This window comes from Pteropus alecto, unplaced genomic scaffold (genome assembly GCF_000325575.1).
Source record: "Pteropus alecto unplaced genomic scaffold, ASM32557v1 scaffold86, whole genome shotgun sequence".
Taxonomy (NCBI): Eukaryota; Metazoa; Chordata; class Mammalia; order Chiroptera; family Pteropodidae; genus Pteropus; species Pteropus alecto.
In genome coordinates this window covers 423,085-438,703 of record NW_006442109.1, presented here as the reverse complement: position 1 = coordinate 438,703, position 15,619 = coordinate 423,085, and the positions used below count along the sequence as shown (strand labels likewise).

Here is a 15,619-nt window from a genome sequence, read left to right as displayed (position 1 = left end):
ATTGTTTACCTTGTGATACCAGGAGATTCCAATCTATTTCCACCCTTCAATAAAAGGTTATGTGATGTACATATTTGTAAATGTTTGTTTTGTTTGGCTGTGTGTGAGCTTCCCTCGCTATTTAGGGTGAGTGGAGGGATAGTGTAACTTTTTAATTAAAAGAAAACGTAATTTTCTTTTAAAACCGTAAAGAGTGATGCTTTGGGCAGAAGACAGTTTCTTTTTTTTCTCCCAGTGCTGTGTCCCTTTCCTGTTGTATTTGTGGGGTGCTTTATCTTGTCCTAATTTTGACCACTGTCCAAGCAGCGTATTCAGTCTCTTTCCTGGATTTTGTCATCTAGGACAACTACAGGACAACTACAGGGCTCATTTATCTACAGTGGTCACCTACTGCCATTATTACATCAACATGCCATCAAGGTGTCAGCCACATTGATGTTAACATGCTCTGGTCTGGGTTACCTTTTTCTGACTGGGGTTTTAGCATGAAGCCAAATGTCCCTCTGATGCTCTCTATGATTTCTAGAACTAGCTTACCTCAGTTTACCTTGGATGTTTGGGGTTATAGATGATCCGTGTGTCTGGTAACAGTTTGCAGAGGGTACCGTGTACATCTGAGCTCCATATCTAGGTGTGGGGTGTTAAGTGTTTCCTGTTCAGAGTCTTCCCGGTTGCTAGGGCAGAGGAGGTGCTGACTGCTGCAGGCCCCTGTCAGGCTGCTTGCTTCCTCATCCTCCTCAGGAAAGTCGTCTCCTCTCTTGTGGAAATGCTTTTCTGTTAACTGCGGTAAAGCCAAATGCTTCACTTCAGCCAATAATTGCAACCTCCTTTCCTCCTTTTCCCATATACTGTTTCTCATATGATGATGAGAAACTGAAATGACTTTCTCTGGCCCCCCTCACTAATTACTAAAGCAGAAGAGCCAAACGTCAAGAAATGAAAGAAACTAAAAAAGAACATAGGAGAGTCTTACCTCAGAAATCTGATTATTAGACCATTGAGCAGTAATTTTTGCTTCTAAGTCGTAAAGCTGAGATGTAAAGGGGGGGTTCAAGAACTTAGTGACAGATTTCACTTGAGCAGAAATTTCTTGTCATTTCCTACATGTAAATTAAAAAGCGATCTGCTATCTTTAATAGGAGGTATTTTCCTCTTATCCGTCAGGCCTCCACCAGTCTATTTTCTTGCAGAATCAACTAGCTTGGCTAATTGCAAGTTCTTTGTCCACCTAAGAAAAGAAAAGATTCTATGACAGCTTTAGTTGTCATAGCACATCAAACATTGCTCTAGAGAAAGACCCACCAACTTCCCTTCTTGGGGAGAAGCTTGGTGAATAACATGAGTTTGAAAGGCCCTTAAAAATATATGTAACAATGAGCTTTAGCGGACATTTTACTAATGGTAACTTAATTTCTTTCCAAGGCAAATGCAGAACTATCACTCGTATCTATGTCACTAGAATTATTGATTAGCTTGCTGTAATTGCAGCCAGAGTGACTGCTGTTTCAGGTAAAAAGAGTAGGAGTGTAACCTCAAAGATTACAACTCAGAAGCTGTTTTTAAAAAGGCATCACTAGAAATCTGAGTAAGATGTGTAGCTGTTGTTTAGTTAACTGTAATGTGTCAATATTAGTTTCCTGGTTTTGATATTGTACCATAGTTATATAGCTATCACCAGTGGGGAATGCAGGGGACTTTTTGGTACTTTTTTTTTTTTTCCCCAAATTCTTATGAGTATGGTTATTACAAAATAAAAATTTTTAAAAAAATACCCCGAGAAGAAAAATTACTATTCTAGGTGGGACATTTCAGGTCCGAATTCCTCCTTCTCTCCTTCCCTTTCTTCTTTCTTCCCTCAGCTTTATTGAGATATATTTCACATACATAAGTCACCAATTTTAGAGTACAGTTAATTGTTTTTCACAGTTCACTGGTGTATACAAACTCTGTACAGGGTTGTACAGTTATCACCATAATCTAATCATAGAACATTTTCAACTTTACAAAAAGGAACTCCATAGGCATTAGCAGTCATCTATATACCCCATCCTCCCCACCTCATCCCCATCTCCATCCCAGGCAAACATTACTCTGCTTTCTGTTTGTATAGATTGGTCTGTTTTGGACATTTACTATAAATGGAGTCATACAATATGTGGTCTTTTGTGACTGGCTTCTTTCATTTAGTATAATGTTTTCAAAAGTTCATCCATGTCATAGTATGTATCAGTACTTAATTCTTTTTTGTTGCCAAATAATATTCCATTTTATGGATATACCACATTTTCTTTATTCATGGACATTTTGTTTGTTTCTGTTCTTTGGTTATTATGAATAATGCTGCTGTCAACATTCATGGATAAGTTTTTGTGTGAACATCAGTTTTCAGTTCTCTTGGGTAAATACCTAAGTATGGAATTCCTGGGTCATATGCGACTATGTTTAACATCTGAGGAACTTCCAGACTTTTCCAAAGTAGCTGTGCTATTTTATATTCCCACCAGCAATGAATGAATGGTTTTGATTTATTCATATCTCAGATGTTTCTTAAACACTGTTTTTGTTGTGTTTATGAAATGTTTACTCTTTTCTTGGTAGGTGTGGGAGCAGGGAGCTTATATGATAATTCGAAGGAAATGAAACAAATGGAAATCGAATAAATTATTTTTTGATTGGCTTAGTGTAGCTCTGGAAACCTTTCAGCCCTGAGCCTACAAACCTTCCTGTTTGACTGGATATGACATTACCAGGAATTTTACTTTCCTCCTTTAATTCTCCCTGAGGAGAAAAAAGAAATATGTCTTTTCCTCAGCTAGACATGGAAGGTTCAAACAAACATAAAGGACCCCTGAGTTATTAATAATTCCACGGAACATGTACTTGGTTTTGCCTAGATTAATTTCTCTAACATCATTCTCTTGGTGCTTCCTCTGTGCTGTTCTCCACCGGAGCGTAACTTAAGAGCTGAATCAAGGTTTGTTCAGTCAGTGTTTGGAAAAGAAACAGTGACCAGTGCTGGTCAGCTGGCTCGGGGCAGTTGGCAGACCTGCCGCAGACCATGCTTCCTGCAGGCTTTATAGCCTCTGAAGGTTGTGAAAGTCCTGTGCCAGGCAATGGTGTTTGAATTTGCCCTGTCTGAGCTCAGAATAACAAGGCCTTTTATAATCCACTATAGCAGTGAACAAGCAAGTCTGGAGACCCTGGAAATGGCCCAGTACACGAGCCAAAGACAAGATCCCAGCTCTTTTGCCCTGGGTGGCCGACATGGGAAGTAGGCAGAAAAAGGAACACCAAGAAATGTCATTTCTTAGTTCTGGTACATAAATATCACAACTCCTACTGTGTTCTGGCCACTATGGTTACTTTGGGTCATATATTGGCAGTAAGCGGTCAGAATATTTTGCCCGCTCAAACCACACACAGAGAAACCCCGCCTCTTATGATTGCCTTTCTCACATTCTCCCCATTTTTATTCTTGCAGAACAGAACTTTATGAATGATAATTGCAAGGGTAGATTCCCTGCAGATTTTCATTCACATGCCCAATGTGAGCCTGTATCACGCGCCTTGTGGGTGGTGTTCACTGTGCACATGTGGGGTCTAGAAGATGAATGTTGGTCCCCAGGGCCTTCTCCAGCACTGTTTTAGCTGATCTTATTGAGCAGTGTCTAGTCATACCTTCTCTGACTTCCTGAAATGTCTTACTCAAATCAGGAAATCAGGAGAGGACCCCATATTCCTATCTCCTCTCCATTAAAAACCGCCCATTTAGGCATAGTTTTTTCAATGTCCTGTGTTATCTCTGTCAAATTAATACCTTGTTTCTCTTAAAATGAAGTTGGGGTATGTATGTATACGTATGTATGGGTGTGTGGTTTGGGACAGTTGCCTGTTTATTACACCCATGCAAATTGCCTACCCATTTTATTAAGCCTATATCTCATAGATTAGGTGAAAAAAAAAAAGAGAGAAAGATTTTAAGTACATCAATTTCAAGGGTCAATTTCATATTACTATGAAGAATTAGAATACTGTAAGATTAGAGTAACAGCTGATGATTTTTCTGTTGGCTAAACCACTGTGTAATTTCTGCCATAATTATGTATTTGTCTTAATGACGTCAATTGGAACTATAAAGAATTGAATTCTAAATATATACAATACATATGTATTTCTTTTGACTTATTTGTGGCCCAGCCACGCTTTGATTGGATTGAGAATTCATAATACCTTCCCTAACTCTTCAAAATAAAAGTTTGCAGCAGTTTTTAATTTTTTAAAACAGGTCTTCAATGTACATTTGTTCGACTGGTATTGTGATTGACCTGGTCTTGGGAGAAAAAGATCTGTCAGAAAGAGGCTGGTTCTCATATAATTGGGGAGTGGAAAACTGGCTCTTCCTTCGCTGTGTATGCGCCTTTTTAGTTACTGACCACAGTAACTCAGAGAGGCAGCCCGTCTGTGCTGCCTGGACTCAAGACCAACCCCCTGCGTCTGATTTCTAAGGCAGTGAGGATTTATCCACTGTAACACTTCATACAGCTACCTTCAACTTGAGTACTGTGAGTGGATTTATCTACATTACAACTTATCTGCAGAAAATCGTCCTTTTTTCTCTGACATTTTCACCTTTGATGGATTTTTGATTATATCAGTTGGGTTTGTAACTGGAGCTCTAAGTAGAAGTCTGAGATTTGATTTTTCTGAACGAAACATGTCCTATGCTGTCAAATATGGTAGTGACTAGCTATTTAAATTATAATAAATTCAAATTAAAAATTCAGTTCCTCAGTCGCACTAGCCACATTTCAAACCTTCATTATCCGCATATGTCTAGTGGCAACTCTATTGGACAGCACAGAGATAGAACATGTCCATCATAACAGAAAGTTGGCTGATGGTAGACTTTTCTCTACGCCAGAAGATCCAAGGAAGATGTGAATCACAGCAAAGGAAAAGCTTTGCTTAGGTAAATTCAGGTGCTGGAAAATTGCTGCTGCCTGTCCCTAGACTGAAATGAGAAAAGTAAGTAGATGTGCCATTTGTGCTGTTTTTTTTTTTCTGGGCAGCATTTTTTTGCTATGGTTTTGTTTTCAAAGTCTGTGAATATCCAGTAATTAGACTTGCTTATATTCAAATGCAAATTTAATATAAACAGCTTATAAATAAGTTATTATCCACTTCCACTAGAACCAATACTTCCAATTCTATGCCCAGGAGTGAGATGAAGGTAAGTTAAAATTTTTACCAAGATTTGATGATCACTATTGGCTTATTTTCTAAAGGCACACATATACCCATTTCATCTCATTCAGGCTTTGTCTTTTGGGGAGTTAGATTTCATGGTTTAAATGTATATCTATTGACTTCTAGCTCTTTGGAGATATTTTTAAGACTAGATATTTGCTATGTTTATCCACCGTGAAATTTGAATTTACAAGTTATTAATTTGTAAACAGAAGAATTGAGCACAAATCTTCCCCTTCTTCAGCCTTCCATATGTGACTATTAAGTTGTTAATGGTTTTGTGTGACTGATATCCAAAGTTTGAGGCTGCATACAAACTATATAACATAGACACACAACGTATTAGCTCTCTAGGAAGGTTCTAGTCAATGGACAGGGGAGTGGCAATTAACTGATTTTTCCTAGTCAATGTGAGTATTCTTCTTTGATTTCCATTAACTTGAATAATTTTCAGTAGCTTGAGAATATATAACTGTGTATTCTTCCTAATGTTGGTATTTGGTGGTGATGGTATCTATATCAAAATTAAATCTAAATTCCTCTCCAAACTTAGGCCAAGCACGTGATTCCGAAGAGGATTTTAACTCCCTCCAACCACCACCACCTCCTCGCCAGCCTATTTTCAGAAACCTCGTGGGTGAGGTTGTATGAAGATTTTTTTTTCTTTTTGAAAAATTATATTTTCCTAGGGGCTGGAAAAGCTTGCTCTATAGTAACTAGCCAGTTCTTGCCCTAGACTTTGGGGGAGATCATTGGTGTGCTGTGACTGAGTATCCTGGTTCTTGTTCTCTGCTATCTTCTGGGACAAACGAGCACTTTTTATTCTTGTTACAGCACTTCAAGAAGGGCTTTTATATTCTTTCCTTCATGAAGGATCATTCATATTTTTTACTCTGTTGTTATGTTTCACATCTGCTTGTAATTCATGGCTTTTTCTTTTTTTTTTTTAGCCTATGCTCAATTTGTACATAGACTGTACAGTACTCTTTCCTCCAAGAGGAAAACCCAGAGTAAAGTCTAGAAAATTGGAATTTCTATTCTCCACAACTAGATCTTAGATCTAGCCATAACTTAGTGCAAATGTGTTTGGTTTGAACATAAACTTGGCCATCATGTGTTCTAATTCATTCAGCCCCTACTTACTCTGAGAGCCTTTTGCTCAGGATCCTGTTATTCTAGTATACCTTTGGTGCCCATTCCTTTGCCCCAGGGACTGTGGTACTGCATCTAGCCATGCATTTATTCATCTTTAACTGTGGTCCAACATCTTGCTCCATTTGCCTTGTCTGGGTGCTAGCCATAGATTCAGTTTGAACCCAAGAGTAGTTTCTGCTATGGAGAGAGTTGTTTATTTTGAAAACACAGATTTTCCAGAATGGCATCCATTGCCCATCACTGAACCATAATGAAAAATATTGCCTTGGCTTCGGTTCTTGATTGTAAGCATTTGCCCCAAGTTTCAAGGCCTCTCCTCCTGAGATTTTATTTTACCAGAAGTTTCTGGCAGGAGATATAGATTGTTCTGAGAAAGAGAGTCATACAAGTCAGAGAATTGATGACGTTTCTCTAGAAAAAGCCATGAAACTGAACTAAATTTTAAGCTTCTAAAAGACAAAGATAATGTATTTTACTTTATTACCTGTGCTTAACTTATAAGTACTTAACCTATAATTGATTAACTCTAGAGAAAACATGGTCAGTTTTTTAATTTTTGTTAAAATTTAAAAGTGCTAAAATTGAATATTGTATGTTAAAAATAAGTTTGCCTAGTTTTGAACAGTAAGCTGGCTTATTACATAGATTCCTCATTAACCACACTCATTATTGCTTCCAACAATACTTATTATAAATCTATTAATCATAATTAATAGCTCTCATGATGAAGCCAGAAAATAAATGTGGTTAGTGAAGCAACACTAATGGAAGTGTTTTCCCCTCTGACACAAAGTGGAACTTGGGCATCTTTGTTTTTTGCCTTTGTTTCCCCTCCTACCTTACCCCACAGATTTGTTTAGCTCCATTTCTAACATTAGGTAGGGTGCACCCCTGGGACTAGATAAATGTGGTTCTAGGAGTCTGAATTTGTCAGGTTGGTGCAGTAGCATGCAGAGGTTTGACAGTCAGAGATCTTGATTTGGGCCTCTCCTTGGGCCAACTTTGCCACTACTAGGCTCTGTGATTCTGGGCAAGGTTTGATCTATTTTTCCTTTTAGAAAATGAGTATTATGGCACCTGGCCTTCCTGCCTACTTAGAAAGGTGGCTTGTAAAGATCAAAAGAGAAATGGTACATGGAATCTTTTCTACACAATGCCATAAAATCTATGATCTTGTTATTAAAAAATAATAAATTGCCTATGTATATCTAGGGATTGATATTTATACTGATTGAACCCTCTTATTCATGTGTCAAGAAACTCAAGCCTGATGGCATTGGGGAAACTAAGAACAGCTTCAAGGAATCTAATGAAACGTATGCTGAAAATATATTTTAGTTGCTCGTTGAATTTTTTTTTTTTTTTTTTTTTTGCATGTGAATGATCAACTTGGTATCTCTTACTATTTTCAAGTAGTTCGAGAACAGAGCTAGGACATTTCTCACTGGAGTCCATTTTTCACTGGGCCATTTAGCTTGGTAGAGGAGTACTGAATTGATGCCTACTTCCTTGGTATGGTGTTGTCTGGGCTGACTTACCTCTGTAAGATCATAGGGAAGGCACCGAGTAGCACTAAAGTGGCTATTTCTTTGCTCTTTTCCTTTTAGTTGGTGCATCAGAATTATTTATTTATTTATCTTTCACAGTGAAAAATTTTTATATTTAGAATTAGCCAGCTTGACTCAGTTTAGATGATCCCAATTTTGTTGGCGACATCCAAAGCATCATAGTCAGGAGCCAACCGAACTTCTCTCCATCAGGCCTGATCAGGGTGTTGACTTTTGCCACGTCAATGTCATAGAGCTTCTTCACAGCCTATTTGATCTGATGCCTGGTGGCCTTGACATCCACAGTGAACACAAGTGTATGATTGTCTTCTATAGTCATCATCAAGTCAGGGGGAACTTGGTGATAGCATAGTGGTCAAGCTTGTTTCTCAAGGGGGCACTCTTTCGAGGATATTTGAGTTGCCTTCGGAGCCACAGTGTCTTGGGCTATCAGAAGGTGGGTGATGTGCGTATCTTTTTTTGTGTGTGGCAGCAGATGCCTTTCAGCACTGCTTTCTTTGCCTTTGAAGCCTTTGTTTTGGCTTTGGCTTTAGGAGGGGCAGGGGCTTCATGAAAAGCTGATTGCAAGCAAGATAAAATAAACTTAAGCAAAAACGACAACAAAAAAGAATTTGCCAGAAGAATATAGGGATGCCTTTTTGCCTGTGAGGAAAGCTGGAGATTTAGAATTTCTGGGAGAAAGTCTGCTTGGCCTGTCCTTGGTCTTTGCTCAGCACATTGGCACATTTTTGGCAGGGTTGGAGAGGTGGGGAGCTGGGACACCAAGACCACAAGGAATAGGGTGGTCATTCGCTGTAAAATCAGTATGCTAGACAGGTAAAAACATGAATAGATCAACAGGATTCTTAGTTCTCTCACATTGGCAGCAATGTGTCATGCTTCTGTCCATGGACCTACTAGCACAGGTTAAATCTCCCATTCCTTTTTATTAACAAGAGAAATAGAAGTTGAGAAAGATCGAAGAGGGAAGTATCTTCATTGGATGAGAGGCACTTTTCCTGAAAATACAATATAGTGGCCCTTTCTTAGAATCTAGGAATGGGCCATGCTACTCAATAGCATCCTCTATCGTTTTAAAGGGCAACATGTGTCTGCATAGACTGACACTGCCCAAATCCAGTCCAGAAAGTACAGTGTGAATGGTGCCCCTGGAGTTATGTAAGTTATGGTTTCTGCCTTTCCACATCTCTGGCTATGTTTCTGTTAGTTTATTTTCCCACTTCTGTACTTTAATAAAAGTGCCCAAAATAGGTCTATGGAATAAACCACTGTTTTGAGTCAAAATAGTCATGTTTTTCTCCAAAGTCAAACTAATTAATATATGTTATCCCTTCAAAGTAATTCTCTTTTGTTCTAATTTCAGCTTCTGATTCTTTATATAGACTCCCCTATAAATACTGTTGGTGCTTTCAGAAAGTGAACCACTGTACAGAAATGGGTTTACATGTGAGCAGGAAAGCCGTGGTATACCTTTCATTTCCTTCCTTCTGTCCCTCACTCCTGAAAACGTGCTTTCAGGGAGGAGGGGAGAAGTCTCTGTTCTCCATTACAGATGACCTCTGTTGGTCACCTTCCTGTACTCTTACACTGTTTAACTGAGACAGCTGGCCACGAGATTGTGAGATCTGTTTGTGTGAAGGTCCCGAGGGACTTGTTTGGGATGGCCGGGTACCCAAAATGTGATTGGCAAGTTTAATTTGTTCCAGCATGGAACATTTCTGTCACGTTCATCCTATGCTGCATAAAGTGTGCAGAAATACGGGGGGGTGGGGGTGCCGTAGATAGGGAATCTGCAACTTTATACTTGTGCCACTTTCCCAGTATGAAGTTCCAGACCAGATCTGGTACTCACTGTTCACAATGTGAGTTGTTCCACTAAACTTGACTCTTTTTGAGGGCGAGGATGGGGTCTTATTTACTGTCATAGCATCACCGCTGGGCAGCCACATCACACCCAGGACTCTCGAATGGGTGGTACTCACTGCTCCAAAGGCAGGCTGTCACAGTGAAGTTCACTTCTTATGCCCAGTCATCACCACCAAGCTATCGCTTTTCCTTGTACGGAAGCACTGTTGCTTCTGCGTGACCCAAAGGACATCTCCAGATGGCTCTTCTCGGCTCTTATGTAGTGAAATGGGATCCTTTGGTACTCCATTTTTGTCTTTTTTCTTTTTTGCAGTACCATTGTAGTTATATAATTTTAAGTAGTGTGGGGAAATGAAGTAAGTCTGTCTTTTTTCTGCCTGACATTGGGGGAAAGGTTTACCTCGGCTGGGACATAAGAGCTGGCTACTGGTAGATACCCCTTAAATATTTTTTGAAGAAGTTCTGGAATTACAACATTTCGACCCATAAACTGGTTTTTCTTACCACTTTTTTTTTTTTTTTTACTCTTAAGAGTGAGGATGGAATCCAAGGCTGTAAGACTGAAATCTTTTAAATTTGTGGCATGATGGGAACTTATAATCACAATGTCTTCTGTCATTCTCTATTCATCTTTCTTTATGGGAAAAAAATATTATGGTGATTCTCACTGACACAGTTCCAAGGATCTAATGGTTTCCCATGACATAAGTTAGATATGAAGATGTTTTACCTAGAGATACTATCAGCTTTTCATAAAATTTAGAAATTTCATTCTTACTCAGTATTGTCTTTCGTCCTTCTACCCCACAACTTTACTTAGAAAAAGGAAGAGAAAATTGCATTTTTACTGTTGGTTGAAAATGGTTTAGAGCATCATTTGACTTGATGATATCTGGAAATTTATTTAACTCAAACTGTTTTGTCTTCCCACACGTTTCGAATGAATGCTAAAAAGAAAGTACCTCTGTAGAAGCAGAAGGGGTATTTTTAGATTGCACTCCTATATTTGGGCTTCATTACTCAGATTCTTTCCCCCCGGGGCCAGGGTCGTATTTATGTGTACTGCTCTTGATGGCTTTTCCTTATTCTTCTCTTTACCCAGAACCACCTAGAGGCCAGCACATTCAGTACACATGTCAGTTTGTAATCGGAATAAATTGTGTCTTCTTTGCCTTTTTCCTTTGCACTTCTCCCAAGTGTGGTAGATCAAAAGGTTACTTGTTTTATATTTACCTCTGGTTTCAAGTAATTTATTTCTCCTGGTTACTAGTGGCAGTTCATTGGTGGAATGAATACTCTCCATTTTTTCCCCCTGAGTTCTAAAACACCTTAGTTTTCCACTGTTTATATATATATATATATATTACATTTAGAAAATGTTAAAGAAGTAGTCTAATAATTTTGTATGAATATTTATAGCTCTGATTAGCAAAAAGAGTTGTGAGAGCGCTATGCGCTCCTGCGTATAGCTGTGTAAATATATATACATATATATATACACACACACACATATATATATGTGTGTATATATATATATTACATTTAGAAAATGTTAAAGAAGTAGTCTAATAATTTTGTATGAATATTTATAGCTCTGATTAGCAAACAAGTATTGAAACTAAGAAGCATGTAGTGGGCTGATTTGGAAGATTCCTCTCATGGGGTTACCTCAGTGTATGCTGTTTTTGCTTAACCTGACATGTTAGCATATTTATCAAAGACACTCTTGGTTTTCATTGAGTGGAGGATGCTTTTTGTATTTTGTTTTCCATTATGTTTGGAGGAGATCTTCCTGACACCAGTGTATCATTTAGCTTTTGTTTTTTGTGAGTTTGGTTTACAAACTCACTTCATACGACTCTTAAAGGGAGGTAAAACTAAGAATAAAAAGCATACAAATAAGATTAAAAGGAAGGCCCACATTTATTTGTCATCTGTCCTAGCCCTTTGTATATTCATTCTGTTCTCAGTTTTGAAGTAAATATAGTAGAAAGATTTCTCCACTTGTTTACTTTGTAACAGGTGGTCAACAGTGTATTCCTATGTTCTAAAAACTTGTGAAGAGTAAATAAGATTGTATAGAATCTGCTTGATTAAACTTCCTATTTGAAATTCAGAGGAAGGAGGCTTAACCCCACCATGTGGGTCAGCTTCTGTTCTTATTTAGCAAGCCCTGAGATCCTTCAGAGAAGCCAATGGGTCCGAATGTTGGTTTCCATCTTATTGGTGGCCATGGCTATTTTCCTGCCTATAAATAGTTTACTATGTTGAAATGAAGGCCAAATAAGTTTCTTCCCCCACCACCCATTTTAGTAGAATGTTGGAGATAATGGAATACTGTGTGATGGGGATAAATTTTGCTGTCAACTTACCGGTATAAACCTTAGTTGATTTTAAGTTTAAAGCCCATCATTAACTCTCTTCCCCTTGCAAATGGAATTTCAGCCGAGATGTATATGAGGCAAATCACATGACAAATCCATTATTTCTCTGAAACAGTAAGTATCCAGATAGGCCTCTTATCATTTCCTTACAGATAGGTCCCTGCAGGAGGCCGTAGTGGAGCTAGACTCATGGAGCCTTTATCAACTGGAAGTCTGATTGGAATAGCACAGAGACTAGTGTAACCAGGAGCAAACATCACAGCTGAGCAGTTGGGGTGCTGGTAGTGGTGGGTTAACGTAGAGGCTTAGAGGCCTCTTATACAAATGGGGGGTCCCCAGGGAAGCAGTAGTGTTCTATAGGGTAACATGGAGCCTCTTCTGGGCCTGAGTTTCTTTCTGTTCAAGCAAATTAAACACTTAAAAAATGAAACAGATATTAATTAAATTGACTGGAGACTTCGAAGTCATATGAATTTAAGAAGCAGCATTCTGTGGCATATGGGACTCCTTCCATCATCCTGTTGTCAGAATTAAAAGTCTTTTCTGTTGAACATATGTACTCTTGCTGCCAATATGTCTTTTGCTGCTTACAGTGATGTAGGTTAAGATGGATCCAATTCAAATGTTTCTAGCTGCTAAGTAATGTAACTGAGCTTAGAAAGGGGAGCAGTCATTCGTTTTGCATATTAAACACACGAAGATATTAATTTCCATGTGTCTTCGGACATGTGGCACACTGTCTTCTATTTTCCCACTTTCGATAGAAATGCAAGCCCAATAATTATTTTACCTTCCTTTTAATTCTTCTATAAGGAAAAAAAGTACAAATGATATTGATAAAAAATGGCAACTAACTCCCAGCCCTGGTATTGGAGAAAGAGTAGGCAAGGGTGGGACCATGGCAAACTGTGCACCAAATTAGTGCTGCTTGGGAATGAAAGTCCTTTGTTAATAGAATGTCCAAATGTTTGGAAATTAATAAAACTATATTCTTAAACATTATTATTTTTTAAGGAGACCGTTTGGTCTAGGGGTTATGATTTTGGCTCTGGAGTCAGAGAGCCAGGGTTCAAATCTCAGCTGCACGGTTCATTAGCTGTGTAGCTCTGAGCAGAGTACTTAATCCTTGAGCCTCAGATCTTCACTGTAAAACAATGCCAATAAAAAAAAATGTGTCACAGGCTTGTAAGTAGAACTTGATGAGATAGTCCCTTGGGGGAACTCAATACCTGACATATTGTAAGTGCTTAACAAACATTAGCCGTTACTATATTATTAATCAACACTGAGTAGGTCTAAGAAAGTATGTCAGTGAACTACCAACATGCAACTTCTGTTTAATAGTATATAGACTTTGAACATTTTCTTTATCTTTGGGCAAGTCCTGTAATCCTTCTGAGCCTTTGTTTCTAATCAGTTGTAAGTACAGCACAGTAGAACCTGCTTTGGAGTTTAATGAGGATTCAGTGAGGTAGGGCATGTGAAGTGATTGGCACAGTTGATAAATATACTAGTTATTGAGCACTCAGTAAAGTGTCCACTGACCTGAGGGTTGATAGTATTTTAGCCCACTTCACAGGGGAGAAAACTGATTGCAAGTTAATTTGGGGCGGTTGTGCACTGGCTTTTCTCTAGCAGTGCTGCTGCTTGAAGGTTCACATGTCAGCATATTTCTCAAAGTTGTTTTTCTATGGCCTGTTTGCGTCTGCTTATAAACACCTATACCTGTCCTCCCACACAGTGTTCATCGTGAGAGCTTGTTCTGCAGATCCATGCACTGTCATGTCTCAGTGATGTCTAGTTGGATGTCATCCCTCCAGAATATCTCATAACTACTCTTTCCTCCTAAATATATATTGTTCACTGACAGTCATGGTTTTATCAGAACTCCTCTGTCTTGGCCTTTCTTCTGAATGCCCTTGACTTCTTTCATTCTTAGATCCAAAATGGAAAGTTGTCCTTTCAGATTCATAAATCCTCTAAAAAATCGGAGGAGAAAGGGCATTAACAAAGGAGAATTGATATGGCGGCTATTCACCAACATATTGAAACTCAATCCTCCATTTAGTTTGGAGATGGTAAATGAAGCCATATGGTACATCTTTACAGGCTTTCAAGGAATATTGCATTTTGTCCAAACCAGTCAACTACTTTGAAAGATTTCTGGTGGGACATGCAAACAGCTGGTACACAGAGGTGGTGAGGAGACAGACCTCAGTTCATCCAATGAATAGCCTAGTAGACTTAATTGATTTAATTATGCTTAACAACGGGAAATTCCCTTTCTTAAAAAAAAAAAAAATCCCATTTGAAATGGTCAGTCTCTTTACAATGAGAAGAACAGTCAGTCTTTTTTGGAGGGTGTGGCGAGTGGGTAATTGTGTCCTTAACAGAAATGGTCTCTAACAAAGTGTTCTTTCTTGAGCTGCTAGGCATTTGAGGCTTCAGGTAATTTTCAGCAAATCAAAAGGGAGAAGTTGTGGCAAAATGAAGTTGTCAAAGCAATCCTTACACTATGATTAGGTTTCTATCTAATAGTATTTTTTAGTAGCTAAGGATCTGAAAAACAGACTCATGATTCTGTTTATTACTCATCACACAGGGTCTGGCCCTTGCTGACCTCTTTGACCTTGCCTCGGGCCTCTTTCTCTTGTCCACTGTGCTTCAGGTACATTAGACACTTTTTTGTTTCTTGAGCAGGCCTGGCTTTTCCTCCTCTCAAGCCTTTGCTGTTCTCCCTGCCTGGGACAATCTCTCTTTAGATTTTTACATGGCTGACTTCTTCTCATCATTCAAAAATCAGTTCAATGGTATCTTCTCAGCTGCTATCTTCATGACTTTGCGTTTTCTAAACTGAATCACTGCCCCTTCAGAATCCTTGGCCACTCTCTAAATATCCTGTTTCATCTCTCTGAAATTAGAGTAATTATGTTTGTCTCCTCTCCCTAGAATGATGAAGATGAGGGCCTCATCTTTCTGGCTCATTGATGAGTCTACAGCACCTAGAACAGTCCCCAAAGGTGGTCAAAGATATGCTTGTTAAATGAGTGAATTAACTTGTTTTTAATGTGTTTTTAAAAACATCCCCAAACTTCTCATTTCATGTACTTAATGTAGACCAGGAGTCAGCAAACTTTTTCTATAAGGTGCTAGTAGATCATAAATGTTTTAGGTTTTGGGGGCCAAACTATCTCTGTAGCAATGATTCAGAAAGCAGCCATACACAGTCTGTTAATATGGGTGTGGCTGTGATCCAATAAAAAATACTTTATTTACAAAAATTTTATTTACAAAAATACTTTAGTGAGGGGAGGGGTGCTGCATTTGGCCTATGGGCTGTAGTTTGCCTACCCCTTGTGTAGAGTCCATCATTTTTAACATACACTATCTTAAGTATAA

The 15,619-nt window shown here is 38.6% G+C and overlaps 1 protein-coding gene and 1 pseudogene across 4 annotated transcripts in view; one reads left to right on the top strand and one right to left on the bottom strand.

The window, feature by feature from the left end:
- DAAM1 (dishevelled associated activator of morphogenesis 1) overlaps positions 1–15,619 on the top strand; it is a 152,671-nt gene that overhangs the window by 22,363 nt on the left and 114,689 nt on the right. The gene's annotated exons all lie outside the window — the stretch shown is intronic.
- On the bottom strand, positions 7,811–9,735 carry LOC112469520 (annotated as a pseudogene).